This window comes from Triticum aestivum, chromosome 5A (genome assembly GCF_018294505.1).
Source record: "Triticum aestivum cultivar Chinese Spring chromosome 5A, IWGSC CS RefSeq v2.1, whole genome shotgun sequence".
In the NCBI taxonomy this organism is placed as follows: Eukaryota; Viridiplantae; Streptophyta; class Magnoliopsida; order Poales; family Poaceae; genus Triticum; species Triticum aestivum.
In genome coordinates this window covers 625,776,981-625,787,937 of record NC_057806.1, presented here as the reverse complement: position 1 = coordinate 625,787,937, position 10,957 = coordinate 625,776,981, and the positions used below count along the sequence as shown (strand labels likewise).

The 10,957-nt window shown below is 42.7% G+C and overlaps 1 non-coding gene across 1 annotated transcript; it reads left to right on the top strand.

Annotated features, from left to right (window-relative positions):
- The first annotated feature begins 9,947 nt into the window (after positions 1–9,947).
- LOC123109101 (U1 spliceosomal RNA) lies at positions 9,948–10,107 on the top strand. The gene has a single exon (XR_006452393.1). It is a non-coding gene; the product is annotated as a U1 spliceosomal RNA (small nuclear RNA).
- The last annotated feature ends 850 nt before the right edge of the window (positions 10,108–10,957 follow it).

Genomic DNA, 10,957 nt, shown 5'->3' with positions numbered 1-10,957 from the left:
CAAAACATCATTGAAGTCCCGGTTCTAAGCCGTAAAACATGGCACACTGAACTATCGAGTAGTCATCAGCTTTGCTCTGCCAGACGTTCATAACATCTGGTGTTGCTCCTGCAGCGGGTTTGTCACCTAGCGGTGCTTCCAAGACGTAATTATTCTGTGCAACAATGAGGATAATCCTCAAGTTACGGACCCAGTCCGTGTAATTGCTACCATCATCTTTCAACTTAGCTTTCTCTAAGAACGCATTAAATTCAACGGAACAACAACACGGGCCATCTATCTACAACAACAAAGACATGCAAAATACTATCAGGTACTAAGTTCATGATAAATTAAAGTTCAATTAATCATATTACTTAAGAACTCCCACTTAGATAGACATCCCTCTAATCATCTAAGTGATCACGTGATCCACATCAACTAAACCATGTTCGATCATCACGTGAGATGGAGTAGTTTTCAATGGTGAACATCATTATGTTGATCATATCTACTATATGATTCACGCTCGACCTTTCGGTCTCAGTGTTCCGAGGCCATATCTGCATATACTAGGCTTGTCAAGTTTAACCTGAGTATTCCGCATGTGCAAAATGGCTTGCACCCGTTGTATGTGAACGTGGAGCTTATCACACCCGATCATCACATGGTGTCTCAGCACGACGAACTGTAGCAATGGTGCATACTCAGGGAGAACACTTATACCTTGAAATTTAGTGAGAGATCATCTTATAATGCTACCGCCGAAGTAAGCAAAATAATATGCATAAAGGATAAACATCACATGCAATTAATATAAGTGATATGATATGGATATCATCATCTTGTGCCTTTGATCTCCATCTCAAAGCACCGTCATGATCACCATCGTCACCGGCTTGACACCTTGATCTCCATTGAAGCATCATTGTCGTCTCGCCAACTATTGCTTCTACGACTATCGCTACCGCTTAGTGATAAAGTAAAGCAATTACATGGCGATTGCATTTCATACAATAAAGCGACAACTATATGGCTCTTGCCAGTTGCCGATAACTCTGTTACAAAACATGATCATCTCATATAATAAAATTTAGCATCATGTCTTGACCATATCACATCACAACATGCCATGCAAAAACAAGTTAGACATTCTCTACTTTGTTGTTGCAAGTTTTACGTGGCTGCTACGGGCTTCTAGCAAGAACCGTTCTTACTTATGCATAAAAAAACCACAACGTTGTATAGTGATTGCTTTTTGATCTTCAGAAAGAACCATGTTCATTGAATCCGATTCAACTAAAGTTGGAGAAACTTACACTCACTAGCCACCTGTGTGCGAAGCACGTCGGTAGAACCAGTCTCGCGTAAGCGTACGCGTAATATTGGTCTGAGCCGCTTCATCCAACAATGACGCTAAATCAAGAATCAACTAGTGACGGCAAGCAATATGTATATACCCACGCCCACAACTCCTTTGTGTTCTACTCGTGCATATAATATCTACGCATAGACCTAGCTCTGATGCCACTGTTGAGGAACGTAGTAATTTCAAAATTTTCCTACGCACACGCAAGATCCATCTAGGTGATGCATAGCAATGAGAGGGGAGAGTGTTGTCCACGTACCCTCATAGACCGTAAGCGGAAGCGTTATGACAACGCGATTGATGTAGTCGTACATCTTCACGATCTTCACGATCCTAGCACCGAAGGTACCGCACCTCCGCAGTCTGCACATGTTTAGCTCGGTGACGTCCCACGGACTCTAGATCCAGCTGAGGTCGAGGGAGAGTTTTGTCAGCACGACGACGTGATGACGGTGATGATGAAGTTACCGACGCAGGGCTTTGCTAAGCTCTACAACACTATGACTGAGGTGGAAATCTGTGGAGGGGGGCACCGCACACGGCTAAACAATCAACTTGTGTGTCTATGGGGTGCCCTCTCCCCCGTATATAAAGGTGGGGAGGAGGAGGCCGGCCGGCCCTAGAGGGCGCACCAAGGGGGGAGGAATCCTCCTCCTAGTAGGAGTAGGATTCCTCCTTTCATAGTCCTACTAGGAGGGGGGAGGAAGGAGAGGGGGAGGGAGAGGGAAAGAGGGGCCGCGCCCCCTCCCCTAGTCCAATTCGGACTCCCTTGGGGGGCACCTCTTGGCTGTTTCCCCCCTCTCCCCTAAAGCCCACTAAGGGCCCAACAACTTCCGGGGGGGGGGGGGGTCTAGTAACCCTCCGGCACTCCGGTTTTATCCGAAACCTCCCGAAACACTTACGGTGTCCGAACATAGCCGTCCAATATATCAATCTTTATGTCTCGACCATTTTGAGACTCCTCGTCATGTCCATGATCACATCCGAGACTCCGAACTACCTTCGGTACATCAAAACACATAAACTCATAATATCGATCGTCACCGAACGTTAAGCGTGTGGGCCCTACGAGTTCGAGAACTATGTAGACATGACCGAGACTCATCTCTGGTCAATAACCAATAGCGGAACCTGGATGCTCATATTGGTTCCTACATATTCTACGAAGATCTTTATCGGTCAAACCGCATAACAACATACGTTGTTCCCTTTGCCATCGATATGTTACTTGCCCGAGATTCGATCGTCGGTATCTCAATACCTAGTTCAGTCTCGTTACCGGCAAGTCTCTTTACTCGTTCCGTAATGCATCATCCCGCAACTAACTCATTAGTCACATTGCTTGCAAGGCTTATAGTGATGTGCATTACCGAGAGGGCCCAGAGATACCTCTCCGACAATCGGAGTGACAAATCCTAATCTCGATCTATGCCAACTCAACAAACACCGTCGGAGACACCTGTAGAGCATATTTATAGTCACCCAGTTACATTGTGATGTTTGATAGCACACTAACTATTCCTCCGATATTCGGGAGTTGCATAATCTCATAGTCATAGGAACATGTATAAGTTGTGGGGAAAGCAATAGCAATAAACTAAACGATCATAGTGCTAAGCTAACGGATGGGTCAAGTCAATCACATCATTCTCTAATGATGTGATCTTGTTCATCAAATGACGACTCTTTGTCCATGGCTAGGAAACTTAACCATCTTCGATTAATGAGCTAGTCAAGTAGAGGCATACTAGTGACACTCTGTTTGTCTATATATTCACACATGTACTAAGTTTCCGGTTAATACAATTCTAGCATGAATAATGAACATTTATAATGATATAAGGAAATACAAATAACAACTTTATTATTGCCTCTAGGGCATATTTCCTTCAATTCCTAGTTTGCATGGTAGATTTTTGTTTTGTTTTGCTCTTGCGTTGCATATCACGTGCCCAAACGCTACAATGGTATGTATTGTTGTTATGGAAACATTTTTCATTAGGGTTACCTTAGCAATATAGTTAATATGAGTTGGCGAGGATGTGTTCGGCGACCTTATAGCGAAGGTCATCGTACACCAACAAAGCGACACAATGATGCTTTTAAAATAGGTTAAATTGCCTTGATGGAGCGCGGCCTACGTCCTATGATGAAGGTTGTCGAGAGTGGTGCTCGACACATTAGACACTTAGGGTGTTAGCACTTTCGAAGTCCCATGACTCCCAGTAGTCACTCAAAGTGGTGCCTAGCGCACATAACACTTTGAGTGTTGTCTCGTGACTCCTGGCTAGCCTGAGCCATTTGGGGTCCCTCGGACTTTGATTCCCAGCCTCCGGTCGAGCCTAAGCTATATGGAGGGGAAGAGTGACCCTCCTCTTAAGTTTACTCAAGTAGGGAGTGAATAATTTTCATGCCCGCGGGGGCCTTATATATTCTAGGAGTCCTTGCCAAATAATCGAGGCTATCCTTGAAAAGAGGAGGGCAAGCATAAAACTAGGTAATATTCAGTCCCTTGGTCCATGTGCCTCTAATTGGGCTAGGAGAGGGGTTGTGGCCCAATAGGGGGATTCCCTCCATCACACGAATGCCTTTTTGCTCATGAAAACATGTTTTGAAGCTTATGCTCCTAGGCCATTCTTATCTAGCCACTCATTCTAGTTAGAAAGTTTTATCCCACGCTCTAGTTATCCTTTGACTCGTTGACCATAAAGATTTGTATAGACTGGGTGACTTGCTTGGACCTGTATAGATCGGGTGACTTGCTTGGACATATAAGGGCTTGCTTGGACTTTTCTTGATCGTCTATATGACATCTGGTAGGATTTTGATTATTCCTTCAACAATATATTAGACCAAAATGATATGAGATGACTAGCATAAAAATATACCATCGAATTTGTATTGAAAGTCTCTAATGGTATATTTTACGACATATGTATCCTACTATCAAAAGAGCCTATATGTTGCAACGGGAGAACAAAATCCTCATATGCGCCAAACGACTCATTCGTGTTGCCACAACCTGTCATTGCCTCACATCCCCCCGGAGGCTCAGACCAGCGCCACTGCCTAAGTTAGGCATCCTTGTCCTCATGGGGGGTTGGGGACGACGACCTGGAGTCGAGATATTGCCCAAAACTCAAGAGTAAAGATCATCGCACTCCCTAGCGCAAAAGCAACGGAAGAAAAGCTCATCAATCTCCCCTTAGCCCAATAAGCCCCACATCAAGTATCCCGAACACGAAGAAACAATTGTGCTTTCAGCAAAGCATCTTTGCAAAACGGTTATGAAGTGTATGAATTGTTCAGTTGGCGACTTTTTTATTAATCAATGACACATCACATCCTAGCCATCTTTGTAAAATGGCTAAGAAATGTATAAACTTTAGTTCATGGCTTTTAACATATTGATCACAATCTATGTGCAAACATTTATTTAATCATTACAAACCATACATGTAGGAACAAAGAAAATTGAAGATCATCCATGTTGGTCAAAGCCACAAATGTGAGCACAACCTCCTTGTTGATGAGTATAAAAATAAGAATAACCCACTGATGTTGTGTTGGCCGAAACATTTTATTTGTAATCCAACAGGCTAACAGATAAGGTACACGACAATATTAAAAAAATGTATTTCCTTTTACTTGAAGCACCCTGCAGCTCTTGTACATGTTAGAAAATACCTACATGTATGTGCCACGATAATAAAGTTGTAGAATGGTGTGCATACAATTTAGAAATTATAGAATGTGCATTTGATTCCGACAAAATCACTAACTACTCTATATTACAAATCAAGTAATTCTTAGATGACCAAGGATAAAAGGGGAAGATAGTAGTACATATCACCTATGACAGAGAAAAATGATGACCTTTTATATACAACTCTCGCAAGCACTGAATCTCCATTAATATAGACAACCAATTGTCTAAAAACATAAAGGAAACAAAAAGAAAAATCAGAAGGTTGCTTTCAGATAAAGCAATTGGTATCAGTGGCGGAGCTAGCCACCAGAAAATGGGTATACATATTTCCCCCAAAATAAAAAATCTACTAGCTTTTTAATTTTTTTGGGGCATATGTATATTATACGTTGGTAGTCAACGTTTTTGCAAAAATAGTGGGTGTACATTTGTACACCCAAAAATACATGTAGCTCCGCCCATGATTGGTATAGAAGCTTATGGTTGTCATGTGTTTTCAGATGGGCCTGCCAATGGATATGGTGCTTCTAGCAATGGTAAGACATTTTTCATTTGTTTTTTCCCCTTCGGTATCTTGATCATACTTTAATGTGATCTTTTATGATTCTCAATCTTCATAGGAAGGGGTTCATGACATAAAATCAATTTATCGCGGTTCTTGTAGAGGATGTTTCGTCAGTGACACTCAAATCGTTTCTTCATCGGATTTTTGAACTCTGTATAGCTTCCTAGCAAACAAATCACCCAGATTCTCATATTGAGAAACCATCTTCAGGTATGATTAGCTATAATGACAAAGTATGACAAGCAGTTGCATTCACCTGAACATAAATGAGAAGACAAATAATAATCGATAGAAACCTATGGAAAATCCAACCATGAATAGCTCAGATTAGCCGTTTGAAATTTATACCGCAGTCAAATTCACAATTTGGTAAAAAAATCATCCAAGATTGTGTCGCAACGTAATGCTTGAAGTCGACCATTAAATTCAATGTATACAGAACTGCTGGTAGCTGCATGAAGTTTATAACCAAAAAGCTATGAAAGCAACACGGCCCATCAAAGGGTGGACAAAATGATAGGTTTGAGGAAGACCGGTGAAATTCTAACAATTTGCAAGCTTCTGGAGTTGATCCTAGTTTGCAAGTACACTGGTAAGCTACGTATGAATGCATCCGCAAGATTGACATGAAAACTAATGTTCTACCTAGCAAGTAAACTACAGTGGATCAACACGTGTAGCAAGTGGAAGATCTCAGACTTGCAGCACACAATTTATGTGTTGACTAATAGGTATTCTTCTGTAGTCCAGGGTCATACTTGAACTCCTTAACACACTCATTTGCCTGACAATAAAATAGGAAACATGAACCAGCTATTACTGTTAAGCATTAACTATGTTTTACAGCCAGCTACTCTCAGATATAATTGTGATTTAACCACACAGACGTTACATGATGTCAATATAATTCATGCTTAGATTCAACATGTAACTTGATGCAAATAATTACAGAGGTGAAGTAAAAGAATGAATACCAATAATGTGAGCATCTGAAAAGGAATCTAGCCATTCCATCCATAAATCGTCACATACTTCTCAGAGTACATGAAGCATGGGTTAAGGTAATTACAGAGAAAAACCACATCAACAAACTTGTTTAAGTGGTTGATGCCCGATACATATTTTTTTGTCCAGAGTATGACAACATTGTGAGAGAGTAAGATCATCGCTAGTTCGCCAACATTATAGACCAGATCTATCCTCACATCTTGAATCATACTCCAGGAAAAAAAATCCGAATCAACTACCCATACATTGTATAACTCATCATGGATTTGTAGAAATAGATAACTCGAGGATTAGAATTGATGCTCATCAAAGAAGATGGAGAAAGGGGAGGAGGGCGGAGGGGCAAACCACGTAGCATTTTGTTTGTCGCGTTCTTTGCTTTTCCCACGACAACACCCAGCTTGTGTTCCAATCGTCGACAATCTCATTGACCATGCCGGCGCCGTTCTCCACACACGGCCTATCGTTGCTACTTCAAGCGAGGCAGGCTCCAGGGCCCCGCCATCCAGCATCAGCGTGGGTGAGCGCGACGTGCGCCTGGAATCAAGGAACGCTAGTAGAAAACGGAGTTTTAAAACCGGTTCTGTAACCGGCATTAAAGTGTGGGCACTAAAGACCCCCGTTTTAGTACCGGTTCGGCACGAACCGTCACTAAAGGCCCATCACGTGGCATGAGCTCGTGCCGTGGCATGGGGGACCTTTACCAACCGGTACTAAATTTTTTTTTGAAAATTTTGGATTTTTTTTGATTTTTTTTTGATTTTTAATTTTCTGAATAGAATTATTTGATGATTTAGTCTCTAATCACCCCTCTTAACTGCTTAAGTGTGGATCATTAATTTCAAATCGTCTAACTTCCCGGTCGGTCACCCATCCTCTCACTCCCCCAGCCTGAGCACGCTTAACTTCGGAGTTCTATTCCCCCTACTTTTCAAGTCTGCACTTGTTGTTTTCCTGACAAATGTAAGCTGTCAATCCTATTAACCCTCAGCAGTTTAGCTTGAGCATTAGGTCACTCGTTTCACCATTTGAGTTTGAAACTATTATTCTAAAAAAACAGTAATTATTTAGTAACACTAATATTTCTTGAATAAATTTGACCATAGTTTGACCAGATTTGACCAAAATTCAAAAAATTGAAATAATTATTTAGTAACACTAATATTCTTGAATAATTATGTAGTAACATTAATACTTCTTGAATAAGTAGTTTGACCATAGTTTGACCAGATTTAACCAAAATTTTAAAAAAACTGAAATTTGAGCATATCATTTTTCCTTTTGAAATTTGAGGATTCTAAAAAATTGCCCTATAGTCCCGGTTTGTGTCTCCAACCGGGACTATAGGTCAGACTCCTTTAGTCCCGGTTCGTGGCACGAACCGGTACTAAAGGATAGCCCTTTAGTACCGGTTTGTGCCACGAACCGGTACTAAAGATGATCGTGGGGCCCCGGCCTGACGCCAGCCTGCCACCACCCCTTTAGTACCGGTTCGTGGCACGAACCGGTACTAAAGGTTCAACACGAACTGGCATTAATGCATAGCCGTTCGAACCGGCACTAATGGTACCATTAGTACCGGGCCAAAATCGAACCGGGACTAATGTGTCTCACATTAGGTCCTTTTTCTATTAGTGGAAGAGAGGGGATTGGTGGCAGGGGCGGACCTGCTGCCGCTTTGACCGGACTACGCGCTTGCTGCGCCGAGGTGCCCTTTGGCGTGTTGGGGGCTGCATTTTCTCATCGGCCACGCCGCCTAGGACCTAGGGATGACAATGGGTATCCATTACCCGCGTACCCTGCGGGTAAAAACCCTATTAGGGCAAGGGTATGGGTCAAAAGAATACCCATGGGTACATAAATAGAAAATTTTCATACCCATCGGGTATAGTGGGTACGGGTATGGCTTTCTATAACCCATACCCATGTACCCATGTACCCGCGTATATTCTGACAAATAAGCCTTATATATTATTTATTTAGATATTATAAACATATTATATGTACATAAATCCCACAACCCTAAAAAGACCTCGTCATGCATTCATGTTAGGCCGCTCCACCACAATAGCTAGCCCACGAACAAGTATGTGTTGTTGTTTATAAATTATTATTATAAGTTGTTGTTCATGACTATGTAATGCTCAAATTGATGTGTTGCAAATCTGAATAATTTTACCCGCGGGTACCCTGATGGGTGACGGTATGGGAAAAAAATTGTACCCATCAACGGGTATGGATACGGTTTGGGATGATGGGTAAGGGTATGGGATGGCTTCACCCGTACCCAAACCCCGCGGGTGCCATCCCTACCAGGACCTCCGAGGTTCGACCTCTCCTCTTCACTACAGCGACGCGCCGAAGCCTCTTCCGCCTCGGCACAACGGGCTAAGGTTGAGAGGCTATGGAATTGGAAGATTGGCAGGGGGTTCGGGGCCTGCGATCTCGAGACGAACGGAAAAAACAACAGGGGTAAGGGGCGGAGCAGGCCCAACAACGTGACGTGGCCCAGGCGGAGACCTAGACAACTACGAACTTGTCTAAAAAAAGGCAGTTACGAACAAAAAACAACCACATGACGTCGAATCGTTTCTTTTCAATTACCGGTGGCACTGTGGGTAATTTTTATCAACTTTAATGACAATTTTAATGACGGCGGACGGGAGAAGCAATGCACACTTTATTATTAGGTAAAGATAAAGATAAAGACATTATTGGTCTAACGATGATCAAAGTAAATAAAAAATTAGGTCTTATAAACTCAAGTGGAGGGAGTAACAACTTAAATATCTTTTGTTATAAGAACAACTAAAAATCTTCCGCACAAAAAAGAAAGGAAATCTTTTAAAATAAAGAAAGGAAGCATGAAATTACCATGATATTTTTGAGGGGATACCATGAATTTTCTTAAGAATTCCATGATATCGTTTCATTTGTTTTGGAAAGAATTCCCTCGGGAGGATTTTTTTTTACAGAGGAGCTCGCAACATTTTTTTTGAAAATCAACCTTTTTCATGAGGGGCAGAGGAGAGTGCAACAGGATTTACACGAGGAGAAGCTCAGCAACAACAAACAACGGGCACAAAGCTGCTGCTACGGCTTTCAAGGCCCAGCTCTATACTTCGTCCGTAATTGAGGCCCAGATATAGCAAACGCCAGCCCAATTCAAACGAACGTCCCCTCCCGCGCGTGACTGGCTCCCGCACCGCCCGCTGCTGCCGCTTGCTGCGCTTCGGTTTTAGTACCACCTCGCCTAGCGAAGGAGCACCGAGCGGGAGCGCTGGCTATAAAATGAGGGCAAGGTGCGACGTTGTTCCATACTTACCTGGACGGGGTCGACGAGCGATCAAGAAGGCTCGTGGCCTGGGTCAGTGGTCCACATTGCACTTGGTGGATGCGCTGGCCCACCATCTCCCCAAGTGGGAGAGTGGATGTCATAATTTGTGGTAGAGGGGTACGCGTTCGCGCGGCCCCTGCCAAATCTGAAAATTAAATTTTGGTCCCTGGCTCGCCTTCACACGAGGTCGGTTTTTTCAATCCGGTACCTTGTTTGATTATTATAATCTGTAGCACAGCTCCTCTGACGTCATCTGAATAGAGAAATTGAAATTTCAGTAATGGCTGGTTTCTCTCAACAACTTATGCATCTGGTGCTCTTTACCTTCAAATTTGGGAAGAACACATGCAGAAACCTGTAGGCTGGACCGACAGAAGCCACTGCAGTCTAGTAGTATAACTTGTCAGGCACCCCGCCGGGACAGTATCATTTAGCCGCTACAAATTCTTGACACAAAACCTTGGCTCTGGTTTTCATTCATTGAGCATGAAACTAATTGAAGGGTCAACAACTTTACAATCAGATGTGTCACAACCAAGGTAGAAGAGCAACCACACAGATGTTAATCTAGCGCAAGCATACGGTTCAATGCAATACATGTCTTCTTCATGTTCAGGGGCAGCAACCAGACACCAAATTCATTTTTCCGGTACACGTCTTTAGTCATTTTGACAGATGCTTCCAACCTAAGACCAAACCATGCCCTGAAGAAGAATCCTTTGCTAACACACCGATAAATTCATAAGGCCGGCCATTCAAAAGAAATAAGGCCCCAGCATGCCTCTCAAGGCAAAAACTACACTTGAAACTTGTCAGTTTCACCAAAGGCAGAAGAATCAATAAGTAGTTGGACAAAACATCTAACTGATAAATGGAACTTCTCTTACTATGCTCTAAACACTCAAGGATGGAACTACCTGGCAATACTTCAGAGCTTCTGCCGCCACGAACATCTATTACACATACTGCAAAAGAGCCACTGTTCTGTTC